The 17,290-nt window shown below is 38.0% G+C and overlaps 1 pseudogene; it reads right to left on the reverse strand.

Annotated features, from left to right (window-relative positions):
• LOC120765985 (multidrug resistance-associated protein 1-like) overlaps positions 1-17,290 on the reverse strand; it is a 29,168-nt pseudogene that overhangs the window by 650 nt on the left and 11,228 nt on the right.

Raw genomic sequence — 17,290 nt, forward strand, 5'->3', positions numbered from 1 at the left:
AGTCTGCAGAGCCTGAACAATTACAGTGTTTCATAAATGTTTCAAAATGCAGAAACATGTCCCTTCCTGTGAGGGAAAGGGGGAGGTCCTGCTCCACTTCTTTCCAATTTCTCCTGTGATACTGTCAGGAAAGTGTAGAGCAAGGAGGGCTGAGGAAAGCAGCTCCTGAGAGGGTGGTGCATGTGGGATTTTTGAGCGCAGCGGGGAATGAAGTGGGAGCAGAACATAAGCAGGTTCTGCTCCATGCTCCTTCCTGTGAAGAGAAATGACAGAGTCCTGGCCCCTTATGGGCCTCATTCTTCAGGTCTGCTCTGGTTCCCTGCCTGTCCCACTCTTCCTATGAGTGGTGCCACAGGACAAGACTGGAACCCAATCCTCAAATACCAAGGAAGCTCAGGGAATTCCTGTTTGGAGGAGGAAAGTCACGGGGGCGAGGTGTGTGCCAAGTTGCAGAGCTCCCCCATGGCTTTGTGATGACTGGTGCCCTGGTGTTTGGTGGGTTGTGTCAGTTCTGAACACCACCAAGTGGCCCTCCTTGGTTTCCTAGAGTGAGTCTCCAACAGCAGGTGTGTGAGGAGAGGAGAGGCTGCAGACCCTGGCTGATGTGCTTAAGGCAAAAGTGCCTTTCCCTGCCCACCCTAAGCCCGTTAGGGGGTTTGCTTTGGGAAGCTATGGCTACATGGAAACAAAGCAGGAGCTTCTGCCTCCACTGCACCCCCTTTTCTGAAGTTATAGTCAAATGTGAGGGGTACAGCTTTCTGAAGGAGAAGGAATGGCTTTGCTGACACTAGTCCAACATTTTCTTTCCTCTCAGGCTTTGCCATTGTTCAGTTTGCAGCTCTCCCAGCTGCAGTCTGAAGGTAGCTGAAAGCGAAAGGTTTTGTTGGCCTGGTAGTAAGCACAGAAAGCCCTCCCCACAAATAAAAATAAATAAAGTAAAAATTACTGATGCCTCTCCTCAGACTGTTTTCTTACTGAAAGCTACCTCCCCTAGCCTATGTGCCCAAAACTTTGTCTTGGGCAAGGAATTAAAATTGTACTTGATGGAGCAGCTGTCAATATTAAACTAATATAACAGGGCTGTACTCAGGAACTTTATTCAGTTTTTTGGGTTTTTTAAGCAGTTGATGGGGATCTTAAGATTGATCACATTGGTTGTGTAGGTATTAAAGAGCTTCAGGAACTGCAGTAAAAGTGGAAATGACTACGTGGCCTACAGAAGCAGATACCTTTAGCTGACACATACAAGTAACTATACATAACATGTCCTGCTTCTGTAATTTGTATGGAGGTTTACATTAATATTTACTAGCAAAGAGGCAGCTGCACTGCCTCCACTGCATTTTTTGGGATTCTTTTACAATGGGATTTTGTAACGCTCAGTTAGATGTGTGAGATGTGGTTTTCAGTTTTTCAGAAATCACAAAAGGAAAACTGACTTAATGGGGCACATTTATTGCCTCAAGAACTACCTAAGTATACATGGGGATGTGCATATCCTAAAAATATGCCACAAGTGACATCTGTCTCTGTGTCCACACAACAAGCAGTTTTGTTTTTTCCTGAATGTGTAATGAGAATTATTAACTAAATGAGCATAATGTCAGAGCAACTCAGTTCAAGTTAATTAAGACCAGCATGTCAACAGCAAGATTTATTTTTCAATCAATCTTTACTAATGCAAGAGTTTTAACACACGCCATGAAAATCCCTGCTTCATTCTGTTGACCCAGTGCCAACATGTTAAAAACAAGTGATTTATATAAAAATCTGAATTTTAAGAAACCTCATCAATATATACAGATTGTAGCTGTAGTAAACAGCAATGCTGCAAGGAGCTTGAGTGAGTCAGTTGTTTTATATGGAATATAAAACATGGCACCTATATATATATGGAATGCCAGAGATCCCTTGAGTGTTCCTTCAGAATTCACTCATTAGTTTTATCTTCTTATCCCAGCCTCTGTAACCATTTCAGAAAAGTAATTTTTTCAAGGAAGTAATTTATTTTTTAAATGGCTTATCAAAACTTACCTCTCTGAATCCATGACTGTATAACCTGTGGGCTATAGTTAACACTGTGCAGTTGTGAAACTCGGTTTTGATGCTGGACTGCACAAAGTTACCTGTTTCCATGTCAACAGAAGCTGTTGCCTCATGTAGGACCAGGATTTTTGTCTTTCATAGCAAAGCACAGGCCAGACAGACCAGCTGTCTCTGCCCAACACTGTTAAAAATACATTTGAGAAGGACAAGTCAGGCACAGGGAGGAAAGGGAGCACAAGATAAAGCTGAGATTATTGTGGAGCATGTCTGTACTTATTTCAGTTTTTTCAGAAGCATAAGGTGTTAGGAAAGATGTTCATCCTGCTTTGGAGTTTTCTTTCTTCTTGCTCAGCATATCAATAGTAGTTAAGGTAGGATTCTTCAACACCCATGGCTGAACTTTGAATCTTAAACCCAGTCTTCAGTTTCTATATTCATATTATAGTGGACATTTGGAATGCACCAGATTGAATGCTGAATCACTTTTTAATAATGTTCAGTGTAAAAGTTTGGATACTTCTATATGTTAACTGTAGTATGCGCCTTCTAGAAATGTTCTGCTGCAAATGATCTGTCAGAAAAATTCAGGTTGATACTCAGGACACTATTTAAGACCTGTCCCTTTGTTGCTGAAAGCTTCAATATTTGTCCCCTCAGTTTAGAGTTCTTTTATTTCAAGTGTCATCCTTCTTGCATAACTATGGGTTAACATTTTAAAGTTAAAACTGAGTTGTTTTGTCTAAGCAAATAGAACAAAAGAATAAGCTCTCTACACTGTGGTGAGTTTTGAATTTGTCGGGGTTTTTTTGTTTGTTTGTTTGTTTGTTTGTTTTTGGGTTTTTTTTTTTTGTTGTTGTTGTTGTTGGTTTTGTTTTCCTGGTTTGATTTTTTTTTTTTTTTAATTCAAATAAATGAGCACTTTTCTACACAAATCTAATGAGGTGCTGCATGAATTGCAACACCACCCCCCCATCTTTACACTTACTTATAAACTTGAGCTGAAAATAGTCTACTCCCTTGGCTTCCCATACAGCACGGGCCATCAGAATTTATACCACTGTGTGACCCGTTGGTCACCTCAAAGAAACCTGCACTACCACAATAGTTCTACTAAGAATGACAGGAGGTGTGTCATTTCTATCCTGATATCTTCTGAAGTAAATTCTCTGGAAGGATCACACAGTTTTACAGTACTGGAAAAAAACAGCATTAGCACTTTCTTGGTTATGTACCTGAGATTTTCACCACCTTCTGTCTCACGGAGGAGCTTCTTTGGCAGTGACTGGACAAAATCCTTTAAGTCACATAGGTCCAGCACCTCCCATAGTTCAAGATCAAAGTGTTTTCCAAGTGGATCCAGATTTGACTGCAGTGTCCCAGAAAACAAGATGGAGTCCTAAATAGCAGCAAAATGTGAACGCACAATTCCAACATGACCCTAAAGCAGGCTGTCATAAATCTTTACATTAACAGAAGGAACTGAGACAATCCTGGGAATGGATCTTTGCAAGGGAAATTGTAACAGTTTGAAGCTGGTGAATAGGAGGACAAAAACTGTGTGCAGTCTCTGTGAGCTCAGTTCTTCGTTAAGGTGAAATATAAAGAGATTTCTTGTGCTTTCTCTATGCTCTGGTTTTGTGGCTGACTAAAGACCTGCCCAGCACTGGACAACTGCCACAACCTGTCAATTATTACTATACTTAGGTTTGTGAAGCACTGGAGACTGATTCATGAGCACTGTTAAGAAAAATTAGAAGGCTATGACTCTAAGTTAAATATCCTTAATTTCCTATAGGAAAAATTACATATTCAGCAGCAAGAATACTGCAGAGATTTACAGTCAGAACTGATGCTCCTAGAGATGGTGAAGAGATGCCTTGACCTAGTGCAGTCACAGTGGCTCTGACCCAACAGGCATAAGAGGCCAACAACAGTCACTAGAAAGTTACACGCAAAGAGAACAGTGACAATTTTGAGGGAGCTTGGTGACCAAACAGGCCAGTTGAAGTGGTAGCAGAGCTTGTGCCTGTTCTTCATTTAAACTTCATGTTACTTGCACTAGAACAACATTAAAGTAATTTGCAAATTTGTACTTTAATGTGATTCTTAAAAGCTGTTTGTATGAGGTGTATTTGGCTGATTTGAAGATGTGCACACTGTCTGCTTTGGTATTTGCCATGCCCTTGTTTCTGTCCCAGATTTTTACCTTCATCCACTCTCCTGACCTGTGCAGTTCTACACTGAAGACTCCACCTACTCTTCACAAGGTTCAGTCTCCTTTTTTTTCCACCTTTCAAAAAGGTTCTATTCTGAACCCAGCCTGTAAGCTCACTGCACCATTGGGTTCCTCTCAGTTTTGTTGTCTAGATGTGGATCCAATATACTCTATCCACAGTAAATCAGACTTGCAGCTAGAGTTGAGAAAATACTGTGCAATTCACAGCTGTCAGATGTGCAGATTTGTAGAGCATTAGCTGCTTAAAACAAGACAAATGTTACAACCAAACATGTATGAATTGTGTTCTGAAGACCTGTGGCATAATCAATTTTGGTCTTGTATTCTCATTTTTGAGAATATAGTTACATGAAAAAGCTGTATGAAAATTAGATATTATGATAAAAAATGGTGAATTTGCCATTCCTCTAATACAATTCTCAAAGGAAAAGCAGCCAAGGATTTTCAGGAATCTTTAGGTATCTTCTTTTAATCATCTCTTTCTTGGAAAGACTCAATCTATTTTGGTTTAAATATTTGCATCATCTCTATGCATGGTCTGTGGGTAGATGCACACAGGAATTATTACCAAGGTTAAAGCTCCTAAAATGCTAAGAAAGAAACAAAGCCTCCCATACAGAAATGTCAGATAAATGAATTGCAAGTGATGTTAACATCATCCATTCACAAAAATGTTTGTATGAATGGCATTCGGGGAATGTGCAAAAAGACTTCAGGTGACCATTGAATTTGTGTCCCAGGTTTACTTTATACTAGAGCATTTCAACATAAATCAGTTTACCAGCATGAAGACAATCCTAAAGATACATGACCTAATCTTGAGTTTCCTGCCCTCTTCTGAAGTAAGAAGTAAGCTCTACATGACACACCACAGCAGATTGATTTGAATATATAATACATAACCTGTGTGTACGTCACTTTATTTCCTACAGGCTTCAAACATAGTTGGACCTATTGTAAAATATTTTTGCCCTCATGGTGGAACTTGAAAACACCATTCTAGCTAAGACTGTTAAACTAAACAGAGCAGATAAAACTTAATGTCATACTTGTTGTGTCCATGTTTTGAAGCTTCTTCCATATAATTGCCAAAATTCTACTGGCAGCCTGTGAACTTTGAGCTTATAATTTCTCCCAAAAATTGGATGTCCTGTGTTAGCCAAAAAAGAATAAATAGTTATCTCTCAACCATGTCTCACCTTGGAATAATGTTAAGATTTCCATGTAGGTCCAATGGTTGATAAATCAATTCCATCAATAATCATTTTGCATTCATATCTCTCCAGAACTCTAAATAAGCGATTTGTGAGTGTTGATTTACCAGCTCTTGTTCTTCCAACGATTCCAACCTGAAGCAGAAAGTTTTATGATAGACTGTAACTTTCTATGATACACATTCTAAATGAAAAATTATATAGATATTATAGAGAATTATAGGATACAGTGAAGTCAGTTTCACAGCTCCCAGTCCAGTTCTCTCAGAAGCTGTACAGCTCATGCCTGGTTCAGTGGGAATCCTTTCCATTTCCTCTCCCTTTTGCCCAGCACTCCTCTGTTCAAACCAATGGCTTAAAGTAGGTCTCACCTGGTGTTCCTTGATCCCATGCCTGATGTTGACCAGCCCTAACCTGGCAGACACAAACAAATGTTCTGCAAAGTGGACAAGATGTTTAACTTAAAATTTGGATCTTCTTCCTTCGAACTGCCAAATTCATAAAACATTACCTCATTATCTCACAGGGATAAGAATTTCTACGTATTTCTTTAAAATACTTTATTCATTTGTCTTTTCTTTACTCTCTTTTCCACTTAACATCTTCCCTGTTCAACATCATCTCACTGCATTTAGTATGAAGTCTCCTGATCTGAAATATTTTTGAAGTAGAAAGTTGGGAAACAGCATTTTATATGGTTGATTTATTTCTTATTGCATACAGTACCTTCTCTTTACTTTGTGTCTGAAAGGAAACACCATTCAGGGCCAAACCAAGATCCTTCCTGTAATGAACCTTATTGTTAACAAGTTCTGTAATTCCTTTATCAGGCCAGCCCACTGGTGGTCTTTTAGACAATTTCCACGGTTCCTGGAATTAAAACATAAACATGTGAGAAGAGCAAAAGAGAATGAAGAAATAGAAGAGTCCTGTTCCCAAGGGCTTTTACGCCTCCGTGCTTGACACGGGCACTACTTTCAGAAAAGCACAACAGCCAAGGCAAAGTGATTTGAAACATGTGTCCCCAGGTGTGAGGTGAGTAAGAGTTATGGGTCAGACAGGCCTCTCTTTCTCTCTTCCCTTTTTCAAATGCTCCTCTCTGTTGTACACAGCACAGAGTTCACCTGAGCTGCAGCTGCATTAGGCTGACTACACTGCTATGAAGGATGACAAAAAATTTACTGTTCAAAATTGGAATAAAACTGCTATATAAAACTATGGTAAATGTAATGAAGAAGCTACATATGATTCTCAAATAAAAATCCCACAAACCACTGAAAATATTTAATAACTACTACCTGATACCATCACTCACCAATATTAACGTCAATCTAACCGGTCATTTTCTACGCACAGAAATGAAATATTAAAATGAATGTTCAACATTCAGGATGAATGCTCACCTCTTCATTGTCTGTTGCATATTCACAATTTTTTTCAACTGAAACTGAATTGGTCTAGATTTCACACGCTCTACACACCCAAACATTTAGAATCTGAATCACCTGGGGAAATACATACAAAAATAGGAACAAAAATTTTGACTCTACTAGAATACAGCACATTAATTCAAAAACTTACCCTGAACTTAAACAACTCATAAGCTACATGCTTAATCACAGAAGCCAAAAAATGCACAGAATGTGTTGGCACATCACACGAACCAATGGTTAGAAAATCCCTGATCTCAGTGTTCCTCTGAGCAGTTCTTGTCTGCTTTCAAACTGCCCAATTTGCACTGACATAAAAGATCCAAATATTGGAAATGACTTCAAGATCATCAGCAAGTGTGCAGTATATGTATGAAATGTTGAAAGGAAAAACAGATATGGTTCATGTTGTGTGTGCAATTACTGCACTCTTCTCTAGGTAAAGCAAACCAGCACTGTAGAACAATGAATTTGCAATGGAGGTATCTATTGGCTCTGCCAAATTTGTCACCTTGAAGCACTGGGGATGCTTCTGCAGACAGAATCATCAAAGAATGGCCTGGGTTAGAAGAGACCCCTAAGATCACCTAGTTCCAAACCCCCATGGGTACCAACTCCGTGGTAAAATATTCCCAGTTCTACAGGAAAAGAGTGAGCCAAACCAATTCTGAAGGTCAGCCTTTTGGAAGTGTTGTGTGCAGCTGAAAAAAGAACTGTGTCATTTGGACAACAGATGAAGGTGAAAAACTGTGACTGTCATCACCAAGTACAGGATGAGATAAAGGAACTCTTGTGAGCTGGGTAGGGTTTGGATATGCCATGACAGATAATTGTCTCTATTTTTTTTTTTTTTAAATTTCTATTCATTTGTATCTGTCAGCTGTGTTTCTGAATCTCTTACCAAAGTAAGAATCTGGACAACACTGGATCCTAAGCATCACAAGATTAAAGAAAATTGGATGTTTAATCTCTGTCTACATTATACTTAAGATTTATTCTAACTAGCAACTCATCAATAAAACTTACCTTACTTAAGACACACTTCATATATGTGGTTCTCATATATTGCCTTTGCAAGGGCAATGCTGAAGCAAATTATATTACTGATCTTTTAAGTAAACACTCCTGCATAACAGTCAGTAGCTGAACAAGGAAAAGGAATTATATATGAGGTACAGTTGTGCATGACTATGCTCCTTCTTTGGTTTAACCAAACACTTGGAAATAAAACTACTTTAATTAGCTTGATTTAAAATAAATTTTAATAATTATTATTTCATTTACATTCAAAAGTGGAAAATAATTTATCATAAGCTTCCCAGAATAAATTGAATTAAAAGGGAAACTCTGACCTGCCCAGGAGATGTGGTATCACTAATACAAACAATGCAGCAAAGAACACCATTAAGTTTCCCAAAAACTCAAGATAGCCACCTATAGTAAATCAAGGCAAAGAAAAAATGGAATTACCCACCAATATTTTTATAGCCCACTGAACTCTGAGATAATTATTTACCAATTTACCAACTTCACAAAAGAGATAAGTATCATTCCCATTTTACAGATGAACTGGGAGGGCAATATGATGTATCTGGAACTGGTAGCAATACTAAACCCAAAATGTATGTGTCAACTCTCATCACTCCTCATACTGCTCTCCCTCTCCTCCAATCTAAAAAAGATTCAGGTCTAGGGCTGAAAATCAGACCAGGAATCTCTTAGCTCATCTGTGACTGTAACTGCACTGAAATCACAAAGGAATGTGAAGAAACAGACTTTATTTCTTTAAACCCAAGATTCCACTCTCAAGAACTCCCTGGTGCCTTGTGAGTTCAGACACCAGGTTACTTCCACATGAACTACTGAAATATAAATTCAATTTGTTAATAAATTTGCAAGAGGAACTGTTAGCTGAAATGTAGCTTAGTCCATATGTATGAGTTATTGGTAAACTTTTTTTTTTTCTTCTTTTTTAAGATATTCTCATCCCAGACAGCATATGCATATTTTCTATAAAGCTGCCAGTTTCTGGTAGATAAAGACGAAACCCTAGTGCTTGAACTTGACCTGTGCATTCATTACAAAGAGTGGTGGATAAATTGCTCTTGTCACAATCGTAGAAGTTGCTGAGTTGGAAGGGATCCACAAGGATCATCGTGTCCAACTCCTGGCCCTGTACGGGACCATTCCCAAGAGTCCCCACTTGTGCCTGAGAGTCTTGTCCAAACACCGCTCTGTTTCTCAGTGGCTTTACTCTGACTAATGCTAAACACTGACTTGTGAAATTCCACAGAAGGTTCAGTTACAAATGCAAACCTGCTGTCAAGTACCTGTTTGAGATGAGGTTGCTGTAGAAGCAAACCAAGTTCCCCTACACAACATTGTCATTTTTCCTAATGAATCTCTCCTGGTGGCCAAGTGCTCAAATTGTTGACCTCCCAGCCAGAGTCTCACTGAAGACTGTGATGCTCCTGCCAGCTGATTCTCAGATTTGCTGAGAGCTCGTGATGTAGTAGCACTAATAGAACAGCACAGACAGGTTCCAGTTCCCTGTAAATTTTCAATATGGAAAAAACCTGGAAGTGTCTACATAGAATAAAGTATTTGCATTAGGAAAAACCCCTACTGTCTCTTGGGACACACCAACATTGTAATGATGACATAAGTGCAATATATAAATTACTGGCAAGGTTAAAATAAAATACTCCAAATTCTATAAAAAATGTGCTGTACCACAAGACACGTCACAACCAACTAAGACTTCAATGTATCTTTCAAGTTAAAATGTCCTGTATCTTTCTCAGATTAAGTCAGCCTTTATTTCTTCAATGTAATGAATTTCAACTCCTTCACAGAGACTGAATTCAGGTACTCTTTTCCTTCTTCTGTGTTGCAATTTTAAGAATCTTTAAGGTCTTTAATTGCAGATTGTACTCTGAGCATCAAGAAACAGAGATGCAGCCATTAGTCTTTCTGAAACATTACTTTTTAGTTTTTCAGTAGCATAACTGACACACTACAATAATTGCACAGTTTTTTTAAGCATCATTCTATGTTGTTTTAGGGTTACCCTTCAACTTTTAACTTTCACTATTGTATACATCTCACTTCTTCATGTAACCTTATCAGATTTATTACTGGGGTCTATATCAAAAATCTATCTTCCAGAGGAAAAAGCTAAGTATAAAAAGAAACACGTAGGTTTTTAAAATTTACCAGGCATTACAGAATACAATGTAATTGTAATTGAATACAGAATTCAAGAAGCCTGAAGACTTTTTCTGAGAGTAATTTCATTTGTTTTGTATATATGGATGCATTTTATTTCATAATTACGAATAATTTGAGCCTGTATCCTTGATTGTTTTGGACATTTCATCCACCCAGATCTAGAAATCCTTATAAAAGACAATGCTTATAAAAGACAACTTACTTGGACAGTAAGTAAAAGTATCCCAGGGGAATAACTATCACTGTGAATAGGGGTGAAGAAGATGTGATAACCAGAATGGTTCAAATAACATCCAGTGTACAACTCAGCCAAGTTCACAGGTAAAAATGGAAACAGGCATCCACTACAAAAAAATCCTGCAACAAAGAATCATGATTTTCTGAGTAAATTCCACTAAAGACTTTGAGAAAGCATTCTTAAGAAATTGAATAAAACTGAAGTATCTTCCATAAACACTAACAGGGTTCTCCTGATTATTTCCTAACAAAATGTGGATTCATGTGTTATTATTTGCTTAAAACCAAAATACACTGAATAGCTTTTGGACTACTCATGTTATTAGAATAGGCTCAGAGTATTTTAAGTCCACAAGACACAGGTCTTGCTATTTTGCTATGTAATACTTTTTTCAGCTTACATAAAGCATCAGACTGAAAAGGAGGCCAGAAAGGGCTTGAGTGAAACCTAAATCAACTGATTTTCAGTGTATTACACAACTGCCCTTGGGTCTGTTCTAGGGGATGTCATCAGTAGTCACTGTACTTCCAAGTAATTTGTAATGTGTGGCAACAATCTAGGTATGATGAGGGTGGGAAGTATTAAAAGTTTTAATAACAGTTGTTTGTGTGTTAGAGGTTCCAATTAAAGCCAAAGCAGTATAGAAGTATAAAATAATGTTCACTTCAAGTCTATATGCTTCTGAGAATGTGAATTTAATGTATTAACCACCTTCAACAATAACATTTGATTCTGACATGCAGTACACCACCAAAGGAAAAAAAATAAACAGTCCAGGTTTAGGTCTGATAAATCTGAAGGAATGATCTTTTAGGAATGGCCTCCTAGTGATCTTGGATAGGGTCTAAACAATTTCTACCAATAACATACTTTGATGATTTTGTAAGAAAATAGTTCTTTAAGTTTCATGTGCTGAAACTTGCAGTACCTTCATATCACTGTTTTATCAATAATAAATTACAACTGAGTCACTCGAGCTTCATTTTGATAAAACTGAAAATATGCATGAATCTTTGTGAATCTACTGATGATCTGCCCAACTGGGTCAGTTTGAAACCGCTGAAGAGGAAATTGCAAACCACTGTCCAACAGCTGATGATGCAAGGCTCAGGAAGCACACAGGGAGCCCCTGGTAAGCACATAGGCACCACAGCAAACCAGCAGCCCTTGGGAAGGGATAAACTGAAAGTATGAATGGTTGGGGTGGGGAAGGGGATGGAGCTTGTTTCTGTCACTGTTCTCTACCCCATCAGCAATCCAACCTCCCCCCTCAGGTTGACAAATGTACATATTTGCATTTTGTTGATACATCTTACTACTTAATAAGAATGTTTTTCCTGACATTAAGTCTCTCCTGCTAACATGCTACTACACATCAATGCTGCTTCTCCCCTCAAGGAGATGCCCACAGAACTTCATCACGTTACACTTGCATGTTTCCAGAATTCGCAAAGTATCATTAAATTAAACATTTTTTTCCTCTACATGTCTGTATAAAATGTGCTCTTCCCAGGTTTAACTGTTATACTGCGCTGCACACCCTAAAACAACCAGCATTATTTCTTCACCAAAACATTCAGGGAGATCAAACTTGGCAAATGGTGAGGAAACAGACACAAACATTCATCCTCACCTTGAATGAATCCCAGGAGCCCATGGACACCAAGTTTATAGTTCTCTGATTGTTTCCATCCTGTGGAATCACTAACTTGTGCTGTTTCTGCAGTCCAGCTGCTAAGCCATCGATTTTGGCCAATGGCCAGTGCACTCTGGCCCGTATAAGCAGCTACGGTCAGCCTCATCTGGTGCCAGTCAAAGGCTTGCAGGTATTTCAAAACAACTGACGTTTTCATCGAAAAATAAAAAATTTAAAAACACATTAAAAAAAAAAAAAAGGAGTTACCTGTAAAATAATTACCATTGATGGCAAATACACATTCTATAATGGGAACTGGTTATATTAAATTCAGAATCAATCTAAATAATTTTCTAATGAAATGGGATAAATTAGGTATATAAAATCATGCTGTGAGGTTTCCTCTCCCACTAGAATGTTCTTTAACAGCAATCTTGCTTGCAACACTTCCCACTGTCAGACTTTTTACATATGTAGGTTATACCAAACAAACAAAGGAAAAAACCACAAACCAACAATGAACCAATCAAATGTCCAATTCCTGGCTGTTTGTATGAAGCAAATCTTACTCCATCAATGGAAGCAGAAACTTTACCCCTCTGGGCTACTGGAGCCAAGGAAATTAGTGTCAGCAGAAGACTGTTCTTACTCTTGGTGCAGATAAGGACTAATGGGAGTCAAACTGAGCTGGGCCACTTGAAAAGCAGAACAGGTAGGAGCAGGTTCACGGATTTCATTACAAGGTCTGGAGTGAAATGAGCTGTAGTCACAAACTGTTCTGTGTCTTCTGTAAACTCACCTTTTTTCTAAGCACCTATTTCTACCATCTTGCTAGATATTCATACTTTCTTCACCCCTCCACCCCACTGCTTGTATTTCTATTAAACTATAGCCTCCCAGGAAGTCTCAATCTTCTCCACACTGTTCCATTTGTTCTCTCCCATCACTCTAGCAAGTGGCAGAGTTTTTTTTAAAGAAAACTGCAGAAAGTGTGCTTCTAACATAAGAGAACCCTGCAGCACTATTACCATGCAAAATTTCTAGACTGTGCTGTAGCACAAAACTATTTAAAATTCCTAAGACAGAATGTTTTTCCAACAGTGGAAAAGCTTTTTTCATATTCTTCTTTCTGAAACATGCAAAACTAGATGGACTATGATGTAATAGAAAAATACAGCAGATCATCAAAATAGATCTCAGACTACATACTTAAAATTTTGGTAAAAACCTGTACGGCATTATTTTAAATTCAGTAAAGAGATGTAAGAAACTAAAAAACTGCAACTGCAAAAGAAGACATTTTTATGAAAACAAATGTCCAACTTTTTCTATCAGTGATACACCACCAGCAGAAACTTTCTCTCTATTGCTAGTGCATATTTTCCTCTGATCAGAGGAAGAGCTGCAAACAAGAAAGTCTTTAAAATCTTCTTATGAATCATCAAAAAAATACATGCATTTATTGCTAAGCGAAAATGAAGACTATAAAATCATGCAAATTTTTCCTGTTTAACATACTTTGGTTCCCATTGTGAAGCAGCCCATGAACTGAACCCCTTGAATGTGGCACATTCACTGCCAAATTTTTTTCGTATAGAGGGAATCCAGAAGATGAGCTCCAGGCACACATTTTCCAGCCAACTGCTAACAGGCATTCAGACTTAAGCCATGTTTCCACGGCAAAGCAGAGTGACACAGCCTTCAGCACCTGGGGCTGTTCTAGCATTGCATCAGTTAAGCAGTGACTCAGGGATTTTTAATACCTACCCTTTGTGTTTCAGCAGCCCTTTCTGTTGCAGACTCCTGCCCAGCTGACCCTCTTCCTTTGAAGAACTCACTACATTGGAAAAAAAAAAAAAAAAAAAACATAAAAAGATTTTCTGTTATATCATGATTATATCATGAGTAGATACATAAAGCACAAGAAGCCAAAAGTGAAAATGTCTCTTTTTTTTAGCTTATAACTAATGATTCTGTAATAAATATTTGCTCTAAATTTTCCAGCAATTCTTTCACTCATTTCCAGGAAAGTAAGTAGGAACATATGGAGAAGCTGGAATGAAAAGTAAAAAACAAAGCAAACACAGTACACAGATTTTCTCACCTTCCACTGGGTTTGTCTCCTGCTTGTACACTCTGAACTGAAGAGTTGAACAAGCTCAGAAAACTTAGCTCCCCTTGAAATGAGCTCTTGGTAGGTTCCCATTTGACTTATTCTGCCCTCTTCCACCACTGTTATTGGATCAGTAGGATGGTGAGGTTATGGGTCACCAACATACGAGTCTGAAACATGTTTTCAGTACTGATTTAAAATAAACATATATATACTAAAAGCAGCCATTCCATTATGATAGTTGGAATGTTATAATGGAATTCTCCTGTGATTTTGCTCATGTCTTTGTCTACCTTATTATTATTATTGCTATTATTCTTCTTAGTGTTCTTGTTATTTATTGGCCACCTTGCCTCACCACTCTTTTAATTGCTGATTTTAATGTCAAACTGTAAGCTTATAACTACTTGCTATTACTTGTACTTACCTGTTTCTTAATGTTTAATGTTTTTCACCTGTTCCCTGCTCAGGAATGGCTTAGAAGAGGTTTTAAAGAAAAGAATGATATACTCCTGCTTTGATAGTTTCAATGTTAAAATCTGCTTACAAGTCTACCATTACTGCCAGATACATACTTATAAGCCATGGAGCAGGCAAATTAAGAACAAGGAGAAGGAAGAGAGGAAAAGGCAGTTTTGAAGTCAGTAATGTTGACCCAACAGAATATAATTCATGTTAATTACATGTGTTTTGCAGGCAGCAGTGGGAATAATCTGTACTAACTCATACCACTGAGATTTTGACAAATCTTACCTTCCCATATGAACGGTTTTAAATGGGAGAATTTATTCCTTCATATTCCACTTTCCCTTAGCAACTTCTTTGTTGAACAGGATACTTTTTATTCTGCAACCTGTACTAGCTGTACCCTGTGCTACTTTTTGTTTAGCCTCTTTACTCAGAATAATTGTCACCAACCTGTTAGGTAAGAGATGAGCTTTTGTAGAATGACTGTAGAAAGCAGTTCATCCCCAGTTTGAAAGGAAGCCATCCTACGTTACCTTCCTTTTCAGGAGATCTGAAGGGCGAGTTAGATTCTCAGAATTATGTTTTCCAACATGTACATCTACAACAGAAAGAGGGTTGTCCAGGAGATACAAGACAGCATTGCTGTACACAGTTCTAGCAAGGCTCACTCTCTGTTCCTGCCCTCCACCTATATCGAAACCCTAAGGAAAGAAAACCAACAGAATCCCCATTTAAACAGGAAATATTAAACAAGACCTGTGTATTATACTCAGTCTTAGCAATATCTTTCTCAGGTAGATTTTTTACTAGATATGAAAATAGAAAGGTAACATTTGGATTTTTAAGTAATTAGAGCAAAACTTGGGTTGTGCTGATTATTCCCATTCTAAAATGGGCAAATGCAAGGTTACTTCATAAAACTAAAAAATAACTTTTATCTACAATCATACAGGCATTTTTTTACACTATAGAAGAAACCCCTGGAGAACAGGACAGGGCAGATGCAAAACTCTGTACAGAAAAAAGCCATTTCCAGAATCATTAAGAGTTCAGAACTGAACAGAATTCAAGCTCAAAGCAAGTGACCAAAGTAAGGAGATGGGCAGGATGTACTTGGCTGAGTACTGATTAGTCATCGGTGTCAATTATCAAATAGATAATCATAAAGCCATAGAAGCCATAACTTATCTTACTGTATAATTTATAACACCTCAAATTCTCATCCTTTCTCAAATCTCTGGTACCCATTCAGTAACTGTTCCAAATCTGGCAGTAAAACACAAGACTCTAAAACGAGTTTGTAGTATGGCCTGTTTAGATTGGAACCAAAGAGAATATTTTCCTGTGAACTGTACATTTTGAATCCAGGCCTGCTGAGAAACATATGCCACTGAACCCTAAAAAGAATTGGAAACAATTAAGTTTGTTTGGGCTTTCTGAACATAAAACCAGCATTTAAAAATAAATTTAAAATTCCAGCTTAGCATCAAAGTAACCAGTATTTCCTTCCCAAACCTGAGCACTATTAAAATTTGTCATCAATTATTTGAGTATTGTTAAATTTTTTATTAAGTCAGGTAATAAAAACAATCTGCTGAATATTGCATTATAACAGCTTGCCTATAAAAAAGCACATATAATTTTGATTAAAACAGACAAAGCTGGGACATATATGGAGCAAAGTCTTCCAGGGAAACATCCCTAGGCATCCCTAGTAATATCTATATGTGGGAAAATGGGTCTATATTAGACATCAAAATACAGTTTGATGGTCTGTATTTTTATATAAAATGTGGAAGGTGTCATCTTTAGCATTTAAAATTACAGGGTAGGAACAATAGCTGGAAGTGCTTTTAAATATTTTCTTACATTAATTTGCATGAAAACCTGTTAATTAGTTCTGCCTAACTGGGGTATTGAGGAGTGAAAAGGGCAGGGGAACACAGACAATCTCACTCTTCTCTGAACTGTTCCTTCAGGTTTCTCCCTTTCTCCAAGAAGAGCAGAAAGAAAATATGACTTTCCAGATCCAGCCTATCCCACAACAGCAACTAAAGAGCCTTCAGGAATGCTGACACTCAAGCTGGAAATATTGAGGAAGACAAATTAGTTTTCCTCTCTGCAAATACTCCATCATGCATGGATTGTGGTCACTGTATCACCCTTGGAATTGTGAGAAATTAGTATTTCAGTTTGCACATCTTTTGACCAGGTACCATTTTCAAGAACTGCAGTGACTTAAAGGATAAATTTACTTGTCTGCAAGTTAGAGGTTGCTGAGGGCAGTTCATACCTGGCCCCCATACTGCAGGCTGTGGTGGCTGAGATATGGATGCCCAATGCCATGTTATGGAAAGTTATCCCCCACCCCTGAGAGGAACAGGGTAAACAGTGGGGTGAGAGGGTTATACTGGGTAGGTTTTAAATTCTTCAGTTGCCTTAGTAAACTTGAACACCTGTACAGAGCTTATCAAATAGGTTTTCCATTACACCCCTGGACCTGGTTATATCGTTTCCTTACTAACCTCCAGAGTGCTCCTTCCACAGCAGTTTAAGCATAGCTGAACTGACACCTAAGAAACACCTTGTTAAGAAATGATAAACAAAATGAGGGGGAGTTTCAGCTTCAGGCAAGACAGACCACTGTGAGAGAAGCAAACTTCTGCTAGTTAGTTTTT

Source organism: Hirundo rustica, chromosome 2 (genome assembly GCF_015227805.2).
Source record: "Hirundo rustica isolate bHirRus1 chromosome 2, bHirRus1.pri.v3, whole genome shotgun sequence".
NCBI classification, from domain to species: domain Eukaryota; kingdom Metazoa; phylum Chordata; class Aves; order Passeriformes; family Hirundinidae; genus Hirundo; species Hirundo rustica.